Here is a 21,646-nt window from a genome sequence, read left to right on the forward strand (position 1 = left end):
TAAACTGCTCGGGCCGTGAGTAAATGAATGTGAAAGTATACATTAGTGCAGCAGTTCATTTGCTGGACATGAGCAGATTTGTTCCCGATGGAGCCTGAAGTCGTTTTCTAACTTTCAAAGCCTTTAAACTTTCGGATTAAGGTGAAATGTGCATGAAAGTAGTAAATTTCAACGTCGTTCATCCTCTTCAGTCAGCTGTTTACATTATGTGCTTCGTTAAGTAGTTAAATGACTCAGGTTAAGACAAATTTGTGTTGCCTCACGAGACCTTGGATTCAGAAATGTTCACTCCCAGCTCACCATACTCTGATGCTTGGCTGATTCGGCCCCACTGGAGTCCCCACTAACAAAGAATTAAGTTTTCATTTTGAAGTTATTGATCAGTGTCTTCATCTGGCTGAGTGAGGAGTTTTTAACCTTCAATGTCCTGCACTACCATTTTATTGAGCAGTTTATTCAGTGACCAGTCTGTATTTTATCAAAAATGTGAAAGTAAACCTCCGTAATGCTCTCCTGCCTCCAATGACAGATGATTATGGTAAAAAAAAAAGAAAATGGGACCTCTAGTTTTTGTTTTCGTGTCAAAATGGCTCCCACTAATGTGACGGAGTCAGTGTCGTTCTCCACCCCTATTTAAGTCGTTTTTATTTCTAATCCTAACTAATTGAAGCCAGACAGGAAACGATAAACATGTCTCAGTGAAGTATTGTCTAATTAATCGAATGTAACTCAGGCTGGGCGAGTTAACTCGTTAATTATTTAACGCCAATAAATATTTTATCGTGCATTAACGCATGCTTTTTTTGTTTTAAATGGGGGGCTTTTGTGCCTTTAATGGATAGGAAAGTTCAAAGAGACAGGAAGCAGGGAGCAGAGAAAGGGGGAACGACACACAGCACAGGGCCGTCCGATGTGGGACTTGCCAGCTGCAGCGAGGACTATAGCCTCTTGTGCATGGGGCACCTGCTCAACCCACTACGCCACGGACCACCCCTGTTTTATTATTTATTTTACTATTGTAAAAGTCTGTTGCTCACAAAAGAAAGTAATCGGCGGATCCACCAAACATGGAGAAGGGTACGGAACTTTTACTCGGCCATTTTCATTTTAAAGTTCTTCCAGACGGCGGAGTCGACAGAACCAAAGTCATCTGTAAACACTGCCAAGTTGAATTGTCTTCTCAGCGTAGTAGTTCCAGTCTAAAATATCACTTAAAGGCAAAACACACAACTGATAGCAGCAAGTCATTCAAGGAAACAGACAGTGGAGCGAGGCTTCTACAGAAAAACTACAGAAAGATGCTGATGTTAAAAGTGTGTTTGCACGACAAATGTTATGGCACTTTCATTCATATGGCAGCACATTTAAAATAAAACTAAATGCTAAAAGCTATACACTACTTTTGGATTCATTTTTGGATTTTGCGTACAAATGCGATTAATCGTGATTAATTAGATTAAACTTTTAATCGTTGCCCAGCCCTAAATGTAACCCATCTAGATGTTGAATTCCCATTGGTTGAAATTCTTAAGGAAACACTGACAGGATCGTATTTAAGGTATGAACAAACTACCGATTAGGTTGTTTTATTTGGAGGGCGCGTTCCAAATTTAAGAGGTGGAGAACTACAACCTTAGGATCCGTTATCAGCTTTGCTTCGATTCGAATCCTGCGTTAGATCCTTGTTACACTTTAGTTTAACATGTTTTTGTCACGATTGATAGTTAAATGAGGCGCCAAAAGAGAAGAAAAAACTTTTATTCAACATAGACAGAAACTGAAGGATGGAAACCCGTGAACAGATGATGCAAACATGCAGTCAGAAAACAGACGGTTCATACAAGTATCTGGGAAAGGATAAAGAAGGTATACATTTATAATTACTGAGAGAAGAGGTCACAGATGAGGTGAGGCTAAACATTTATTTCTTTACTCCATTTTGTTTCATCAAAGAACCCTAAAAACAGAAATACGCGATCACTAAGAGTCGGTGGTTTGGATTAAAATGATTAAAATACATTCTTCTTTCCAACAACATGGGTCATGGCACACGCCTACTTTCTCCAACAAAGCTTTCCAACATTCGTGGGGGTAACCGAGTTTCTACATTGGCTGAATATTAGCTCAGATTTCTGTTGCAGATGTTCAGGCCCGTCAGCTGAAGGCTTGACACCCTGCATGACAGTAATGGACTGCCTGCGTATGACAGAGTGACGCTAATGAGTTTCGATTAAACGATTCTGTCACAGTCTCATTTACGTTTCTGCTCAGGTATTTTCTATCTCCTGCAGTTGTTCGGAGGCAAGTCTTACTTTAAAAGGGATTATTATGAATACTGAAGAGTAGATTTAGAAAAAAAAACATCACACTTAATCTTGTTTCCCCTCTACTCTAAAAACATAAGACTCGTACTGTTGCCTGTGAGCTTTCCTGTTTCACTCTTTTTCCCTTTTCCAGTCGCCTCCAGATTATTCGCCCAATCTTCTCCTTCTGTCCTCGCCTCACCTTTGCTGTCTTTCCTTCCTTTTCATTCTTTTTTTACTCCCTTTCCTCTCCCCTTAATCCTCCCCTCTCCTCCTCGCTGCTTTGTGCCATGTCGTGGTTGGGATTATGCGCTCGAGCTGCCAGTTACGCTGGGCTCGCCCGCGCTCCGCTCCCTGGCCTACAGTGTGTTTACAAAAGAGTTTGATGAAGGTCTGAAAGTATTTCTCATTACCGTTAGGCTCTGGAAGCATAATGAAGAAAGGGATTTAGTTGCTAAGTATGTGTTAGTGGGACCTCTGTTAATGTGCCGACCGGGTAAAGAGACGTATGTTGTCCTACAAATCACAGATTGGAAGCTTTATTTTTAGTCCAGAGTTCGATGTTTTTCATGCTGCGTTACACTAAAAGTCTGAGTCATCTGAAACAAGATAGCTGTTGATAAAGTTGAAGAGAAGCTGTAACTCCCCTGCGTGTCTTTAGGGGCTTTGTTTGGAAAGCCTCAATTTGTAAACCATAAATCAAGATGAGGAGAACAGATGCGATTCGGCCTGCCTGGCTGTGGCTGCAGCTAATCTCATTGTCTACCGAGAAGATCACAGCAGCATCGTACAACACCTATATACGATACGGGTGAAGTTAATCACAGTTAGCCAGCGTGAAAAGTCTCAGAGGAGCAATTAAAGTTTGAGTCCCGACATCATTTTGTTTGTCTGATACGTACGAATAACATCCGTTTAACGAGGACTCGTACAGTTGAAGGCGTCGAGTCGCACCATCCTCCGACCTGATAAAGAGCCCAGGGCCTCCGTCACAGACATGTTAGGGAAATAAAGCAGCAGGTGGAAGTTAAAGGGAATGAGTTTAATCATTTAATGATAATTTAGGGCAGTATTTCACGGAAAGTAACCACACCTCTGTGGAGGCACTATCAGCTTAACTCAAAGCTAAACTTGGGCTTTGTTCGAAACCGCATACAACATACTACATACTACATACAACATACTACATACTACCGTAAATCCTCTAATATTGGCCTGTATTCCATTACTGGCCGGGATTCTAATATTGGCCGGTCTCGCTGTCGGAGGAGGTAAATACTGGCCGGACTCTTATACAGGCCGGGTCTATAATTAGAACCAACGATTTCTCTGGGCAGCCTCAACATTATACCGGTACTTGTGATCGTAACATACAAGACTTGCAGCTCAATGCGCTTTACAGTCAGATTACCGGTAACTGGTAGTCCGTTTTGCTCAAATAGATATAGAGGCCTGTCTCTAATTCTGGCCTCCTTCCAATAATGGCCGGGACCAAGATGCACGTGAGTGAATAAAGGCCCCGGCCTATATTAGAGGATTTACGGTACATACTTGCAAACTACATACTTTCATACTGCATACTCATCGATCAGACAGTATGCAGAGCGTTTACCCACAATGCATTTCGCTCCTGCCCGAGCCGAAATCAGCCGGCCTGAAGCTGATTTTGCTTAAAGTGATGGTTCGGAGTAGATTCACCCTAGGGTCATTTGAACCGTGACATCCAGTCAAGTAGCCCACCCGAAGTTTTTTCGATCTTGGCTGAACATTAGCTGAGTTACTGAGTTATCCCAAATAGCTTAGTACAAGCGCTAATGGAACCTGGCAGTATCTCCAAAATTACCACACTAAAATCACATGCCATGACACCAAACTTCTACAGTAGTACAAATATGGTCTGTACTCACAAAACGATGCATTTGGAAGTTTGTACATAGTCCAGGAGTTTATTATTATCAACACAAGCCTGATAGCTTCTCTGCTGCTAAAGCTGCGTCGACGTCACTTCCTTGATCTGGGAGCTTCAAAGTAAGATGAGGGTTGATCTACTACTGTAGACAACAAAGTCTATGCTATAGTCTACATGAATTTTTATGAATTTTTATGTTGTAGAGTTGTGAATTTATTTTATCAATGGAGAAATTGAGCAGCCTTGCTTTGTTGTCTACAGTAGTGGTGTCATGGCATGTGATTTTAGTGTGGTAATTTTGGAGATACTGCCGGGGTCCATTAGCGCTTGTACTAAGCTATTCGGGATAACTCAGTAACTCAGCTGATGTTCAGCCAAGATCGAAAAAACTTTGGGTGGGCTACTTGGCTGGATTCAAATGACCCTCGGGTGAATCTACTCCGAACTATCACTTTAAGCTCTAAACTCTGTAAACTTTACCAACGTTTTGAAAATCTGACAAAATACCGGCTATTTACAATTTTGTTCCAACGAATTCGGCGCTACTAAAGCTAGCCGCAGTGAGCAACGCACTTCCGGTTATTTTCACAAAATAAAATACGATACAATTGGTGCTTTTGTTTTGAAAACAGGAAGTGAACCTACCCTCGTTATAGCTAGCTTGAAAATGCCGTTTTGACAGGAAATGACGATCGGCGACGTCATGTTACGTTGCATCTTGGGTAGTTTGAGTATGAGTAGTAACCTCATGATGCATACCCAACATTTCGGCCAATCTAGTATGCATCCGGGAACTTCTCGCTTACTCAAACTCGCATACTAAATTAAAAAGTTAGTATGAGTAGTATGAGTTGTAGGAGAAGTATGCGGTTTCAAACACAGCCAAGGTCTATATGCAACGCTGCTTTAGTTAAGATGAAGTAAATGCTTAAATGTGTAAATATCAGAGCTGTGAACTGACTTAAGTATAAAGAAACGTGATTAATCACATGATTTTAACATAGTAAATGGTTGATCCCATATTATTTTTTCTACTCTGATTAACAGCTTTATGGAAATGCTTCTTAGATTTATTCTTGCAACAATTCAAACGTTCCTTTATAGTAAATATATATGTGAAATTAATTTATATAACTACAGAATACATCCTGATTAGAAGGTTTTATTTAGATATAAAATTAGAAATAAGTTCATATTTCTGACATCAACCTTTTCGAATTTTAGGAAACGTCTCTAATTTGGGAAACTATTAATTTTCTTATAATATATTTAATTCAGGAAATTTTGTCTTGTGATGAAAAAATTCTTGTTTTTTAACACCATAGTTATCTTTATTGAACAACTTTCTTTATTCTAAAATCATATTTGTCCATTTTACAGAACTTTAATCTTTCGATACCAAATGTATACATTTTTGGGAACTTTCTAGCATCTTATTTATTGATCAGGGTGATCAGTATTTAGTCGTTATTCATTCAGTTATAGCTGTATTTGTGTTTTGTTTGATAATAAAGTGGCATTTTAAAGTCCTTTTTTATTTTTCAACTTTACTTAATCATGTTTAGTCTGATCCACAGACAGGAAACAAAGTCTCTCTAATGCAGCTGGATATATTCATTGGTACAGACGCCATGTTTTCCTCACTCAATCTGAACTTGGATCACAGATTTGTCAGAAGAATAGAAAACAAGGCGGATATTAAGGGAAACATGGAGCGATTCTGCAGAGGTCACAGTTTTTTTTCTCATCTTACACCTCTACGGAAGACTTTTACGATAATGCTGCAATGATGAAAATATGCAAACGGAGACACAAATAATACCGTGAGGTCCTCACACCTCAGCAAAACGAGCGCCGGGCTGAGCCTGGGAACATTACTGTGGATCCAGCGCAGCAGAAAACGAGGGGGGGGGACTTGGCAGACGGCTCATGGACGCTTCTCCTGATGTGGAAGCAGCCAAATGAAGGTTGTAATTGCGTAATGAGAAGCAGAAAAAGACGGAAAAGCAGTGGAAGAGCAAGTTAGACAACAATCTGCAGGGTGAGACGGCGTCCTGCGTGACCTCCCGTCAACCCCCCGCCGCTCCAATTATCGGCCGTTTTGATTGGTCTCGCAGAGAGGGAAGCCAATTAGAGGAGCATCTCTGCACGGAGGCTTTGACACCATAAACTGAGTGCTTTGTGCACACTTTTTAAACATATACTAAATAAATGTTAAGGAAAACAGACTCGTCTGTGCTGCTGAAGGTATTCCCAGAGGTATTGATTAAGGAAGGAAGGATTTCTGAGTAGATCAAAGGTTTGAAGGCTCATAAATCTGATAAAATCTGATCTGAGAGTGTAGCAACATTTCCGTGGGTTGTGTCACGATGACAGGTTGCTTTAAACCATATGGTGCTGTACATGAGGACAGGAGGGACACACACAGAGAGATGAAGCTAACTCAACATACTGTACATACAAAATGTCACACTGAATGGTGGTGAGTACTTCTTGGAAACTCTGGGACTCCTTCCCTGACACTGAAATCTGCTGCTCAGGGTCTTTTTACTGCTTTAAAGGACCTTTTTATTGACTACCGTCTGTGTTCTTGTTGTTTTCTCTCTGCCAGCTGATTGATTTGATTTACCTCAGGGATTTTCTGAGGATGTGTAAGAATTCACAGTGCGTCATGGTTAGGGCTGGGTATCGTGGCCAATTTCCTGAATCGATTAATCACGATTCAAATCGATTAGATTCAATTCAATCTGCTCTTAAATAATACTGTTTTACAAAATACAAATGTATTTTATTTTATCTATTATTTTCACCATAAACAACAGGTTTTAAGTGCAAACTTGTGAATTGGACAGTTTAAACTACAGCTGTAAACACAACTGTCTCAAAAGTGCCATTTAAAATTCTAAAGGAATTGCAAGTGAAAGTGTGCTTGAACTACAACATCCCATCACTGCAAATTGCATTAAGGCATTGTTTCTTAACACATTGAATACCGGCGGTGTTTACGGAATTATGTCGTAGAATCCCAGCGTTCTAAACCATTTTTTGACGTTTTTTGTACAGTCACAGCATATTATGTGATAGGGCCACTGAAACATGTTATGGCTCGTTTGAAAGCTGAGACTTTAAACTCTTTGTGGGTCAAAACTGCGTGTCTCTAGGTGCCGCCATTAGCGAGCTATCCTTAGCTAAACCAAGGCGGGTATCCACCAAAATCAACAACAAACTGAGATATCGGGGCTTTTGTGAAACGTGCGCTCTTTCAGCCTGTCGCACTTTAGATACTTACATATCCGGGTCAGAGGATTTGCGTCGTGTCGCATGTTGCAAAGCTAACCTGTTCATAAGACCGCCTCCTTAGACTTGTCGCGTGTCTTCTTCTCCTTCTTGTTGTTTGTTTATGTTACTTTACCGTCACCCTCTGGAAACCGACACGTGCGATTGGACAAAATGCGGAAATGCACAACAATCAATGCAGCGTTATCAAAATTGTTCTTGAGTTGACGCAAAGCCATTGGCGTAATGATCAAAATGTCCAGATGATGACACCAGTTTTTGACTGCCATCTATGTCAGTTCTGTTCATCACATAATTACAAAAATCACACAGAATGTGCATTAGAATGTATAGATTCAGAATCCATAAAAAAAAACGTAAAAACGTATTTTTACCATTTGGGAGCCAACGCATGGGCAGTAAAAACGTAGTTTTACGTGACTTGGGAGTCAATGTGTTAATGTGCAAAAATGATAATAATAATAATAATAATAAAAATAATGGTAACAAAACTAAAAGTAAACTTAAACTATCTAAAGTCAAGTCCTGTTATTGTGACTTTTTTCTCACTTGGTAATTGTGAGATTCTTGTGCAGGAAAAGGAGCTCATTGACATGATCTGGGGTCATGCAACTCCTTTTTGCAGTGACAATATCACCCACAGTTGAAAACACCCTCTCTCACTCAATACTGGTCCCTGGGACACAAAGGTATCGCTGCGCCAGGCGAGCCAACAGTGGATACGTACTCATCAGTCAGATGTTTACAGTGCGGAGAATCGGCTGGTAATGTTAGTGATTCCCTTGGTTTCTTTTGTTTTGCCCCGGATGGCTTGTTGGCGGAAGCTAATGTTAGCGTAGTGTGATACTTTGTCAAGTGGTTTGAGGTTTGGAGTATTTCGACAATAACTGACCTCCGCTTGGCAGATCTTGCAAACCACTCTGGTTTTATCCAACTCTTTGTCCTTTGTTGTTTTAAAGTAATACTATGTAACATTTCTACCTTAAAATAACAGCTTGAAAAAAATTGTGCGGCGAGAAATAGTTTTAATATTACGATTGGCCTGTCTCCTATGCTCTTCGGGGGTCTGAGTTGGAAAAACTGCGCTATGTAACTTTGCTGGAGCGGCCCGGGAGCTGAGCGGAAGTACTTCGACTTGCTTTCTGGCACACCTACCGCAAAAACAAATAGACCCCTCTCACGCTCCCAGGTACATTTGATTACTCTTACCTTCTCGGTCGACATAGCTTGCACCTTCTGACTCCTCGCCGGTTCGTCAACAAACGTGAAAGCGAAAGTGTGTTGTATTTACGACAGTGTAACCGTACATTACCTCCAAGCCTGTAGGGGGAGCTCCATAATGGGCTTTTTGAGAAGTTACATTTTATTGCTTTAAATCTGAAATGGTTCCAGACCTCAGGCTTAAATTGGAGCGGCTTGCTGAGCGGAGTTTTACCTGCGTCGGCCATCTTGCAAGCTTGCGCGCTTAAATGACAAGCGGACGTAAACGCGCCACTGTTGCATCACGCACGAGACTCCTGTGGTTAAAGCCGCCGTCGGCAACTTTTTTTTAGTCATATTAGCTTGAACTGTCATGGGATTCTGGAAGTAGAATATTAAATAGGCTGTTTAGGAAAAATCCCGAATTCTGTAGCTCCCTCTGAAGCCTGTAATCGTGCTTGCAAAAATCGAGCGCTCCCGGCTGTTTTTAACCAATCATGTTAGGTTTATTATTTATCTATTATCTGAGCAGAACAGTCACCAACCATGTCTTCCATGCTGAGCGTGAGTCTTCCCCCAGCTTGTGTGCACGCACACTGGTGTGTACTCACGTGCACAACCTCGTCCACAGAGGACAGAGGGGGAGGGACCTGAAAGTTGTATCAGTTCGAATTTTCCGACTTTAGACTCGGAATTTTGAAAACCTGCCGACGGCAGCTTTAACTTCTTGGGGAAGAAAAAAAATTCAAAAAATTTCGCCCTACAAATCGCTTTTGCAAAATTTAAAATGAAATCGATCCAAAATCGATTGAATCGATTTTTATACCCAGCCCTAGTCATGGTTATGATTTCTCTGAATGTATCGTGATGGGTGAACCGTCTGCTCAACGATTGATCCCATAACAGCTCCTGTTGCTTTTTTTTTTTTCTTTTCTGCTTAATTGTGACACCGGTGCAGATATTGGGGAGTGAGAGGAGTCTATTTTTGAAAGGAAGTTAAAAGCAAGAAATTGAGGTAGGGAGTGTGTTATTGCTTTCTTGCCTGCCTCTTGCTGGTATAATCTGTTTAGGCGCTGAAACTTCGATCTAATCAGCCAGCTGATTGACGGACGGAGAGGAGCTCGTTTACGTCTGGCCAGAAAAAGAAAAGTGAATCCAGAGAGAACATCTTAAAGACGGATACAAACACATTAAACAAGCTAATGTGTATTCACAGACACATTAATGTGCACACAAGCAGTCAATGTAACTCACTCGCGCAGCCTGACTTAAATATCAATTTCAGGTGGGATTGCAGTGGATTTCCCACAGTCACCGTGGAGGGAATCATCATCTGCAACCTGCAGGAAAAGAGATGGTCTGTTTAGCACTATTTGTCTTAAATGTGCTCTCCATTAAGTTAAGCAAAGAGGCACTTCAAGGCTTATTTGTTTATTTTTTTCTATAAAAATGTGTTTATTTCACTTACTCTGGGTAATAGTTTGAATATAAATGTCTACAATCTTAATTAATTTTTCCCAGATTGAACTTTAGTCTTTTGAAAATATGAAAAAATAAGTTTTTGTCAGTATTTTCCAGGTACGATGTTGTTTTCTAAAAGATAAAAACCTGTATTTCTAAAATTTATCTGACCAAACAAGCTGGGTGCCTTTCACAGATGACATAGAAATCTCAGTCATGGCCACCATGATACCACCTCTTGGTTTATCTGTATTTCAAGGCATCATATTTTGTGTTTTTAACCTTTAACGTCTTGATTTTTGAACCACGTGTTCAAATGTTTAAATGTGTTATATATGTAACAACAGAAGTTTAAAGCTTCAAGAAAACCCTGTTTTATTGTATGTTTTTGTAAGGATTCGAGTTTAATTAAGGTCAAGAGGAGGCGAGGACGGCTTTATTAAAACAGCTAAAAGTGCTGCTGAGGCATAATAATCAAAAAATAAAGCAAAAAGGAAACAAAAGAGGGAACAACGCCAAAACTGACTGGCTGAATAAGTAATAATAAGGAAATAACTGAGAACCAGAGGAAATCAAAAACAACAATCTGGCAAACGAACAGAGGAAAACCGGGAGAATATAAACTGAAGGGGTGATGAAGGGATTAACAGCGGCTGTTAGAAAACTAAAGTAAAGCTAACTAATAAAGTAATAAAGCCATTAAAGAAGTGGGTACCAGTGTAAGTGAGAAAGGGAGGTATTCTTCTTATACAGATGACTACCTACCTTCTTTTTACAACCTGGCTGTTAAAGAGATGGCAGGTTTGGCTTCACTTTTCAGATCTGGAGTCCATAAAAACCTTGATTATACAAAACTGAATCGATGCGGTGAAAATGGCAATGTTTGGTTCTTAAGAACTGATGTTTGATTTTTTATTATAAAAGAAACAAAAAATACAAAGGAGCCTAAATATAATGTTGCTTATTCTTGATGTTTAGGGGGGGATAACGGCACAGGATAGTTTACGTCTTCTTTGGGCAGAAAAGTTGTTGTGAATCTAAGTTTCTCACCATTTTGGCTTTGAAGAGTTTGATAATACCCGATATTTATGAGCTACATAAGTTTTTGACAGCAAACACAGTTAGAATGCAACATAGATGTTATATGATGCACAAAATGAAAGAGAAATCTGGTAATCTGAGGCTGTGTTCGAAACCGCATACTACTCCCACTACTCATACTAACTTTTTGAGTTAGTATGCGAGTTTGAGTAAGTGAGAAGTTCCCGGATGCATACTAGATTCGCCGAAATGTTGGGTATGCATCATGAGGTTACTCATACTCAAACTACCCAAGATGCAATGTAACGTGACGTCACCGATCGTCATTTCTTGTCAAAACGGCAGTTTCAAGCTAGCTACAACGAGGGTAGGTTCACTTCCTGTTTTCAAAACAAAAGCACCAATTGTATCATAATGGCTTTTCCTATGATAAAAGGCAACGGGTATTTTATTTTGTGAAAATAACCGGAAGTGCGTTGCTCACTACGGCTAGCTTTAGTAGCGCCGAATTCGTGGGAACAAAATTGTAAATAGCCGGTATTTTGTCAGGTTTTTAACACGTTGGGGATCTAAACGACTACTTTCTCGCCTGAAAATGTTTCAAATGTTGCTAAAGTTTACAGAGTTTAGAGCTTAAGCGAAATCAGCTTCAGGCCGGCTGATTTCGGCTCGGGTAGGAGCGAAATGCGAAATGTGGGTAAACGCTCTGCATACTGTCTGATTGATGAGTATGCAGTATGGAAGTATGCAGTATGGAAGTATGCAGTATGGAAGTATGCAGTATGCGGTTTCAAGGGAACCGAGGAATGTGGAGGAACCCTGCTCATGATGCAGCCCTTTCAAAGTCCTTTTTAGTTCCTTTTCCTGGATCATTTACGCACTTCCTGTCATGTGCAACACGTGTAAAAACTCAGCTTTTTGCATTTATTAAGTGTTTATCATTAAGTCATGTCAGGAAATCCTCTTTTTTTCATCTGATAGTGAATCCTGAGTCATTCATCACTCTGTGATAATGTTTTAATTCCTGTGGGGAGGAACATTTGTCCCTCCTGCACATCATCGGCTCATCTAACGGTAAAAGTAGCCAACAAAGAGATGTTTGGGAAACATCTCAGAAAATGTTTGGATTTCTCATATCATCTGCAGCATGATTCCCCGGTGGCGGAACAACCCACCCAGTTTGACGTGGACAGACGAGCCCCTCCTCCCCTCACGCTCTTATCTGAACTGTTGTTTTCTGAAGAAATACTTCACATCACACACTTTCCCCCTGAATTACAACCACATGTAGCATATCTCGCCCTTTAACCGGCTGCATTTGACTCCTCTTATCGTTTAGCAGAAATAAAACCTTTCATTTTATCGCCCCTCAGCTCTTATTTGCTCTTCTTTCACTCGTCTGTCACACAGATCGTTGCAGGGTCAGAGCAGTAGTCATTTTCAAAGTATCCCTGCTGCTTTTTCCCACTATTTTAGTTACTTTCTGAAGGCTTATCCAAGTAAAAGTGCTTTCTAACTTAGCCACGAGCATTATTCCAGGATTCCCAGGAGAAGTCCAGCAGAAGAACTATATTTTGGTGAATTAGACGGCAGGTTCATGAGCCTCCATTGAGCGTGATGCAGCTTATTGTGCATGTTTTTCAGTATTAGGGGCTCACCTTCTTAAAGGGTTCATCTTAAGCTAAACTAGAACTCTCCCAAACCTTTTTCTGGTGCTTAAACTCGGCACAGAGGCGTCACAGGGGACTTAAACTTCAGTTTGGTGTGAGAGTTGAACCTTATTTCATCTAAAAACATGTTGTTTTCAGAGCTGCACGCTGGACCACGCAGTCATCAATTTCTTTTGTTTTCCCTCAAGTTATGAACATTATTAAGAAGAGGCTTTTGGGAAGGAGGGGGAAGTGGATGATACACTGCTCACTGCTTTGACTCAGGCTGTGTTCGACACCGCATACTACATACTGCATACTCATCGATCAGACAGTATGCAGAGCGTTTACCCACAATGCATTACGCTCCTGCCCGAGCCGAAATCAGCCGGCCTGAAGCTGATTTCACTTAAGCTCTAAACTCTGTAAACTTTAGCAACATTTGAAACATTTTCAGGCGAGAAAGTAGTCGTTTAGATCCCCAACGTGTTGAAAATCTGACAAAATACCGGCTATTTACAATTTTGTTCCCACGAATTACTACTAAAGCTAGCCGTAGTGAGCAACGCACTTCCGGTTATTTTCACAAAATAAAATACCCGTTGCCTTTTATCATAGGGAAAGCCATTACGATACAATTGGTGCTTTTGTTTTGAAAACAGGAAGTGAACCTACCCTTGTTGTAGCTAGCTTGAAACTGCCGTTTTGACAGGAAATGACGATCGGTGACGTCACGTTACGTTGCATCTTGGGTAGTTTGAGTATGAGTAGTAACCTCATGATGCATACCCAACATTTCGGCCAATCTAGTATGCATCCGGGAACTTCTCGCTTACTCAAACTCGCATAGTAAGTTTTATGGTTTATGTTTTTGGTTGTCATGTTTTGGTTTTTGAGTTCATGGCTGTGTTCGAAACCGCATACTACATAATTACAAACTACATACTTGCATACTGCATACTCATCGATCAGACAGTATGCAGAACATTTACCCACCATGCATTTCGCTCCTGTCCGAGGCGAAATCAGCCGGCCTGAAGCTGATTTCGCTTAAGCTCTAAACTCTGTAAACTTTAGCAACATTTGAAACATTTTCAGGCCAGAAAGTAGTCGTTTAGATCCCCAACGAGTTGAAAATCTGACTAAATACCGGCTATTTACAATTTTGTTCCCACGAATTTAGCGCTACTAAAGCTAGCCGCAGTGAGCAACGCACTTCCGGTTATTTTCACAAAATAAAATACCCGTTGCCTTTTATCATAGGGAAAGCCATTACGATACAATTGGTGCTTTTGTTTTGAAAACAGGAAGTGAACCGACCCTCGTTGTAGCTAGCTTGAAACTGCCGTTTTGACAGGAAATGACGATCGGCGACGTCACGTTACGTTGCATCTTGGGTAGTTTGAGTATGAGTAGTAACCTCATGATGCATACCCAACATTTCTGGGAATCTAGTATGCATCCGGGAAAAAAGTCAGTATGAGTAGTAGGAGAAGTATGCGGTTTCGAACACAGCCTCTGGGTGCATTATCTTTGCCCAGGATGCAGCTATCATGGCAATCTTTGGGTTCAGTGTATGAAATGTAAGGAAAAGATGGCAGAAATGTAGTTGCTGATTAATAGGCTGTAGATTGTCATGCAGGCCTGTGCATTTGCGTACCAAATGTCACCCTGATTATGGTTGTATGAGAGGGAAACACCTCTGCATTTTCCCCTGGAAGCACGGTCCAGACTGATGGATTTCACTGCACATCTGCTAGCGTTGAGCTCCCGGCTGCAGCGAGCATCCATATCCATTCACCAGAGCCAAATGAGTGGAATTAAACTTTGTTTCACTCGAGATGGAGAGCTCTGGTGGCAGGAATGGTGCCAGTTAATTCTGATGTACTGTGTGTGATGTGAGTGGAGGAATGTTGATGGAGGCCACAGCTAAGCTCTGCAGTCATTCATCCTTCCAGCCTGCCTGCCTGCCTGCTAAGCCCCTGTATTCATCTGAAGCTGTTTACATCCAGCAAAGTCAGGTCTTTTCTGCTCAGCATCACCATCGACAGTCTGTCCTCTGGCTCACCGACAGGCCAGATAAGCTTCTGAGACCCAGACATACATGCACAGGCCCACACAGAGATGCTGCCTGACAAATGCTCGACCGTAGCAGTGCATAACTCATGACTAAAGAGCATAAAATTCTGTACGAGCTGCCAGTGCTGACCTGCATATTAACAACTGAGGTACAAGAGGCACGAAAATACAGCGAGATTAGTTTAGATCAGTTAAAATAAGCAAAACACATGATGCGAATGGCTACGTTCGGTGCTAAATTAGAGCATTTTTACACCTTTTTACATGTTGAAGTGTTAAAAACTAACAAAACATCTCTGCCTGCCAGTGAAAGGACGCGGGGGGGGGTTTCCCATCAGAAATAAAGTTAGAAATGTCGCCAACGTTTACTCCAACAATGACTCAATAGCTCGATTCTGCTGAAGTACAAAGATATGAGCAAAAATCTGGCAATTGAGGAAGTAAATGTACCCCGTGTGTTGGAAAATAAAGGCACAAGAAGAAAGACACCAGAAAAATGAGCAAAACGTTTACAAATGACAACCTAAAACCGTGACAGAATCAAATTATTTACACCATTTACATCATCCAGCATGTTGCACCACAACGCTTCTCCTAAATCCTTCATAATACTCCTAAAACAACACTCAGCTGTGTGTTGATGAGGCTGTGTAACAATAATCTGAGTCGTTCATTGGTGTCAAAGTCTATAATAGGAGCAAAAATATATATATTTCATTATTTAATTAATTGATCATCAGTTACTTATTTACATAGTATACATAGTGTATATATTTAGCCTGTATATATTCTGTGTATATTATGTACATATGATTTATTCTGTATATATAACAGCTCACCTTTGCACTTCTGGTTGGATGCTAGCTGCATTTCATTGGCTTGTACCTGTACTTGCTCTTTGACAATAAAGTTGAATCTAATCTAATCTAATCTAATCTAATCTAAAAATCTGAGTCTTACTAGAAAGAGCAAAGAAGATCTTTAAGTGTGATTTATGCTGTTGCTCCATCTTTTAAAGAACAAAGAGTAGCAGGATGAGCTTAAAAGTAGTTTAAAAACTCTTTCCTACACCCTCAGCAGCAAAAGTGAGTCTGTTTTCCTTCTCTTCCACTTAGCCCGAGCATTCAGTCTCAGCTGAAACTTTAGCCTGTTCTTGTGTTTTTTTCTAAGTGCTAATGCAGCCATATTTATAGCCTAATGCTCAGGGGATGCAGACGAGGCCTCTGGCAGTGGTAAAACAGCAGTTGTACATTTTCATAGGTTATTAGGCATCGATTTTCCCCCGGATTAAGAGGCGTCGTGATGCTAAGCAGTAGAAATTGGAAATGTGTCCCAATATGCTGTTATCAGCTGGCTAGAGGAAACTAAACAGAGTCGAAGCAATGCCCCAGATATATTAAAGAGCAGACACTCTGTGCATATATACGTGCAAAAAAAGGAAATGTAGGAAATTTATCTGCTGTTTTAAAGGCACACGCTTCCAAAAACATCAAAAACGGCGAGCTTAAAGCCAAAAGTGAGACAGAACGGGGTATATATCCAAGAATCAGACAAATTAGGAGGCTGAGGCTTCTTAAAAAAAAAAAGAAAATTGCATCTAATCAGCATATGGGCAGCCTCTCCAATTAGCTCTCCTTATTATTCCAATCTGTCAGATGGAAGAGAGCACAGCAGAGAGAAATCAAACATCCCCAGGCCAAGCACATTTAACATATCCTCTCAGGATGGCAGGCAGGCAGGCAGGCGAGCAGCCTGGGAAATTAAACGGAGAGATTTCCAGCGAGAAACACGTCCCCCCACCTGCAGCCATCACACGGCAACCGTGGAAATTTGGACGGAAACCGTTTGGCGTGTGCTTGTTTTATCTGCCCCTGCTAAACGCTGAAACATATCCACACCCTGGAAGACGGCCAAGAAAATAATGGAGTCTGAGAGGCGATTTTTATCCTTTTTTTCTCTTCTACTTTTACAACAGTCCACTTGGAAAGCACTTGGGTGGGATGACTTGCATTTGTCTGCAGGAAACTATCAAAAATGATAAGGATTGCACTTTAGTTATAGTCGGTGCTATAATTCTGCTTGGAGTGTCCCTTAAACCTCTGAGAAAAACTTAAGATTTTAGTCTTTTCAGCCTTTTTTTTCAGGTCTCCCTAAAAAGTCAGTTAGAGTCAAGTATATAATCCACAACTGTTTCATTTCAGTCCAATTTTCCACCCATTTTCGAGACTGGCGGTTCCCAACGTGGGGTCCCTGCCCCCCTACCAGAGGCACCAAATATCCCAGCTGATGTGTAAACTTTTCACTGCACAGTTTGTTGTCATTAATTATGAAAAATGAAATGCACACATACTCTGAATGATGGAATATATACGTATGCTGCTGAAATCAACTAAAAAAACTTGAGAAAATGACAGTTTTCAGTGGACAAATGACTGATTTCCCCACACGTTACTTTTCTGATGGTGTATTTACTCATTTCACGACACTTTTGTGTCATAACCCTCCCGGACCTGCTTAGTTTTCATTCATATTAGACCTGTAAGAGAAACGATTACAGGTCACCACAGAACTTCAATCCATACACCTAAAAACTACCAACTTGGCCAGAAATCTGGGTGTAGTGATGGACTCAGACCTAAACTTGGAAAAACACATTAAGGCAATAACAAAGTCAGCCTACTATCACCTTAAGAATATATCAAAGTTAAAAGATCTGATGTGTCAGCAGGACCTGGAAAAACTAGTCCATGCATTCATCTTCAGTCGGCTTGATTACTGTAACAGCATCTTTACAGGTCTACCTAAAAAGTCAGTCAGACACCTGCAGCTCATTCAGAACTCTGCTGCTCGAGTCCTCACTGAGACCAAAGAAGTGGAGCACATCAGTCCAGCTCTGAGGTCTTTACACCGGCTGCCTGTCCATCAGAGGATAGACATTAAAGTTCTGATGCTGCTCTATAAAGCTCTGAATGGTCCAGGACCAGAATGCATCAGTGAGCTCCTGACCCAGTATGAACCTTCCAGACCCCTCAGCTCATCTGGATCCGGTCTTCTATCAGTTCCCAGAGTCAGAACCAGACATGGAGGAGCTGCATTCAGCTTCTATGCTCCACATGTCTGGAACTAACTCCCAGAAAGCCTCAGATCAGCTGAAACACTCAGTCTGTTTAAGTCCAGGCTGAAGACACACCTATTTTCAGCTGCATTTGAATAAAGCTCCAAATCTGAAGCTCGAGTTTCAAAACTTAATCACATTTTAACTCCTGATTTTATCTGTTGTTCTTGTTTCTTTGTTTAAAATTTAAATCATGCTTTTTATTTCTGTTTTAATGTCTCTGTAAAGCACTTTGACTCACCTTGCTGTTGGATTGTGCTGTACAGATTAAAGAAATAGCACTAAAATACTGTTTGAGTTCCACACCTCTTTTGTGAGTTGTGGTAAAAATGGCCGACGAACCAAGAAGTACACGTTACCAAAACCATTTTAACTACTGATTTTATTTTTGTGTTTAAAATTTAAATAATGTACCTGTAAAGCACTTTAAATGCAGTATACAAATAAACCTGCCTTGCCTTTAAAAGGTGCAAAAGGAGCAGGAGATGCTCTGCAGCCTGGATGAGCAGCATTTTCTGCTGTATTCAGTATAATATAATTAGCATACAACACAAAGTTATTTCTCTACCACTGGTTTTATTTAAATATGACTGACCGTAAAGAAGTGTTTTATAGTGTACACAAAGCACACAGTCCGAGGTTCACCCCCCCCCCCCATACAAAGATAGTGGTAGCTCATGTTTGTTCAGCCCAGTCTCACCAGAAAAAACACATAACAGAAAATGACCATGACCAGAAAATAGTTTCAAAAGTTTTATTTTCCATTTCCCACAATTTGTTTAACAGGCACCATGAAGCCAAACTGAAAGAAAAAAAAGAAAGAAAAAAAACGTTGAATCATACAAAAATAAAGTACAAAACTGTTCCCGGTTTAAATTCACTCTGGGTAAACGACGTTGCATTTTCCATCACTTTCAACAAGATTAGTCCATTTTTATAGCACGTTTAAAATGCAGGATGTTGAGCAGAGCACAGAAGACATCTTGGACAGACTGTAGCATGCTGCAGTTGTGTGGGTCACCAGCCTGAAAGGAATTCACTCTTTTTGGGAAATTGAACACAAAGGAGCTTCGGCTAAACTAAGGTTTTCTTTTAATAGCTAAAGTTTCTTTAGCATTAAATCCCCCAAAGTTTAATTGTATAGCTCTTTCCTCGCTCTTAACGTGGCAGGAGGTAGGGTAAAAGATAAAACAAAAAAAAGCCCCAGATACTTCAGTATATAAAAAGCTATAGAATTCAATGAGGAAACAAAGTGCTGGACAAAATGGTCTACAGCGATGAAAAGCCATGTGAAGAAGATCTGTTTGATCCCAGAAGGGGAGTTAAAGTGGTCACAATACACAGAAATCTTAAATAAAGATGCCCAATTATGCAATGTAAGATTCTTTAGCTGTATTTTAACATGGTAACGTGGTTTGTTAAGGACCAAAACTTATGGCTACATCGTTTTGAAGATGCTAACATACAACAGAACTACGGTTAGCAAAGAAACACGTGGCCATTTTTCTTGAGGGAGCAGCCAGCCATGTGATGGTCGTGAATCAGGGAGACGTTTAGTGGTCATATCCGTCACGATATGATCCAGAACGGTCACCATATCCGCCCTGTCCCCGGTTGTCTCTGTAGCCTCCGCCTGAAGAATATCCTCCGCTCCTGTCGCCGCCACCACCGTAGCTTCTGTCGCTGCCGTAGCTCCTGTCGCCATAGCCTCCGTCGCTGTAGCCGCCATCACCTCGGGAGAAGCCTCGCCCGCCTCTGCCTCGACCTCCACTGAATCGGCTGCCGCCTCGTTGTCCTGAAAATCCTCCGCCGGGGCGACCGCCTTTTCCAGCCTCATCCACTCTGATAGCCCGGCCATCGAGGGTCTTTCCATTCATGGCGTCCAACGCGTCTTTTGCGTCTTCCGCGTTGTCGTATTTCACGAAGCCAAATCCACGAGATCTGCCAGTTTCTTTGTCTCGGATAACGTCAACTTTTTCGATGGCTCCGTACTCACCGAAGGCGGCAGCCAAAGAGTCTTCGTTGGTGTCGAAGCTCAAACCTCCAATGAACAATTTGCCCTCGTCCGACATTTTAAATGTTGCTTTTTTTTCTGATGTTGGAGAGAGTTCAGGAGAGTGTTGCACCGTGTCGCAACGCAGGTCGAATGAAATAAAGAATCACACTTTATGGAAAGCCTTGTCACTTCCTGGTTTGGGTTTAGACAACATCGATTGGTTGTTTTCACTCAACGTCACATTCCTGCGTCGCGAGAGCGGGAAAAATAGTTGGAGGACCGGAAGAGCTGAGGATCTGCTGTCTGAAAAAATGCCTGTTTTTTTGTGTGGTTTACGGTTAATCTAATCGTTCTAACCGAGAAAAAACAAAGGGTTTTAACCGAGTACCGAAGATAGTCGTTCACAAAGGTGAGAAATGTAAAAAGCTCACAGAACAACGCCGTAAAAAAAAAGTGGATTTTACACCTACGTTTGTGGTCAGGAGGAGTAGAGACTGCTAATGCCTGCAACGGCCACTTCATCAGACCTTTTTTTTTTTTTTTTTTTTTTTTAAATATGTCCGAACAGAAACAAGGAAACGTTTCCTGTTTTTTTAAATTCACATATTCACACCTGCTCATATAGTACAAATTGAAAGAAAATAAATTATTGTAGTGTGGGCTTTCTCTTATCGAAACATAAACATTGAAAGATCTTAGATGCACTTATCTTGTATCTTAGAAGATTTAAAAAAAAAGGATAATAAATAATAAAAAGCAAGGAGAAAAGAAAAGGTAAGGCCATTCTAAACAGTTACAAGGGGTTAGGACAGGTTAAGATTTGCTCTAAGTGTGTATAATTTATCTCCATGGGGATTATTTATATGTTTCAGACATTTTTGTAACGAGGATATATCATTTTTTAATGCAAGCCATGGAGGTGGGGATTTGGCATATCGACACTTGTGAATATAATATTTAGTAATGATGATGAGGTTATTTACCAAGAACTCTGTTTTTTTGGTTTTTTTTATCTTTGAGGATTACACCTACTTGGATGTTTTGAAAAGACCAGAAATCAGTGTTTATGGAACTGGACGATGATAAGTCATGGAGAGATTTCCACAGATTTTGGACAGTCTCACATTCATTAAATAGATGTTCTGTTGTTTCCAGATTTGTTTTGCAATTATAACAGTTTTCTACAACAAATTTTAAATCTTTTTAAAAATTCATTTGAGAGATAGATGATGTTTATATTTTTTAAATGAACTTCTTTACATTTTGGGGGAACTGGGAATTTGAAGTATTTGGTCCGAATAGTTGATTTTTCATATTTGTTATAATCTCTAAGAATGAATGAGTTTTTTTTACTATACCTGGGTATAAGGTGTTTACTGAATACTGTCTTAAAAATTTATTGTTACATTTTTCACTTACTAGGTCCAAATCATCTGACTTTATTTTATGTAAATTTGGAGTTGGAGTGTTTAAGATATTGTTCTTTATTGATTGGATAAGGACTTGTGGGATATTCTGTATGACTTTCCTGTAAGTCTCACTGGAGCAACTCATGCTATATTTATTAGCATTAAAATCATTCAATTCAAGTACGTT

At 40.5% G+C, this 21,646-nt stretch overlaps 1 protein-coding gene and 1 pseudogene across 2 annotated transcripts in view; one reads left to right on the forward strand and one right to left on the reverse strand.

The window, feature by feature from the left end:
* gfra1a (gdnf family receptor alpha 1a) overlaps positions 1-21,646 on the forward strand; it is a 167,721-nt gene that overhangs the window by 44,594 nt on the left and 101,481 nt on the right. The gene's annotated exons all lie outside the window — the stretch shown is intronic.
* LOC142397558 (cold-inducible RNA-binding protein B pseudogene) lies at positions 18,795-20,232 on the reverse strand (annotated as a pseudogene).

Source organism: Odontesthes bonariensis, chromosome 2 (genome assembly GCF_027942865.1).
Source record: "Odontesthes bonariensis isolate fOdoBon6 chromosome 2, fOdoBon6.hap1, whole genome shotgun sequence".
Lineage (NCBI taxonomy): Eukaryota > Metazoa > Chordata > Actinopteri > Atheriniformes > Atherinopsidae > Odontesthes > Odontesthes bonariensis.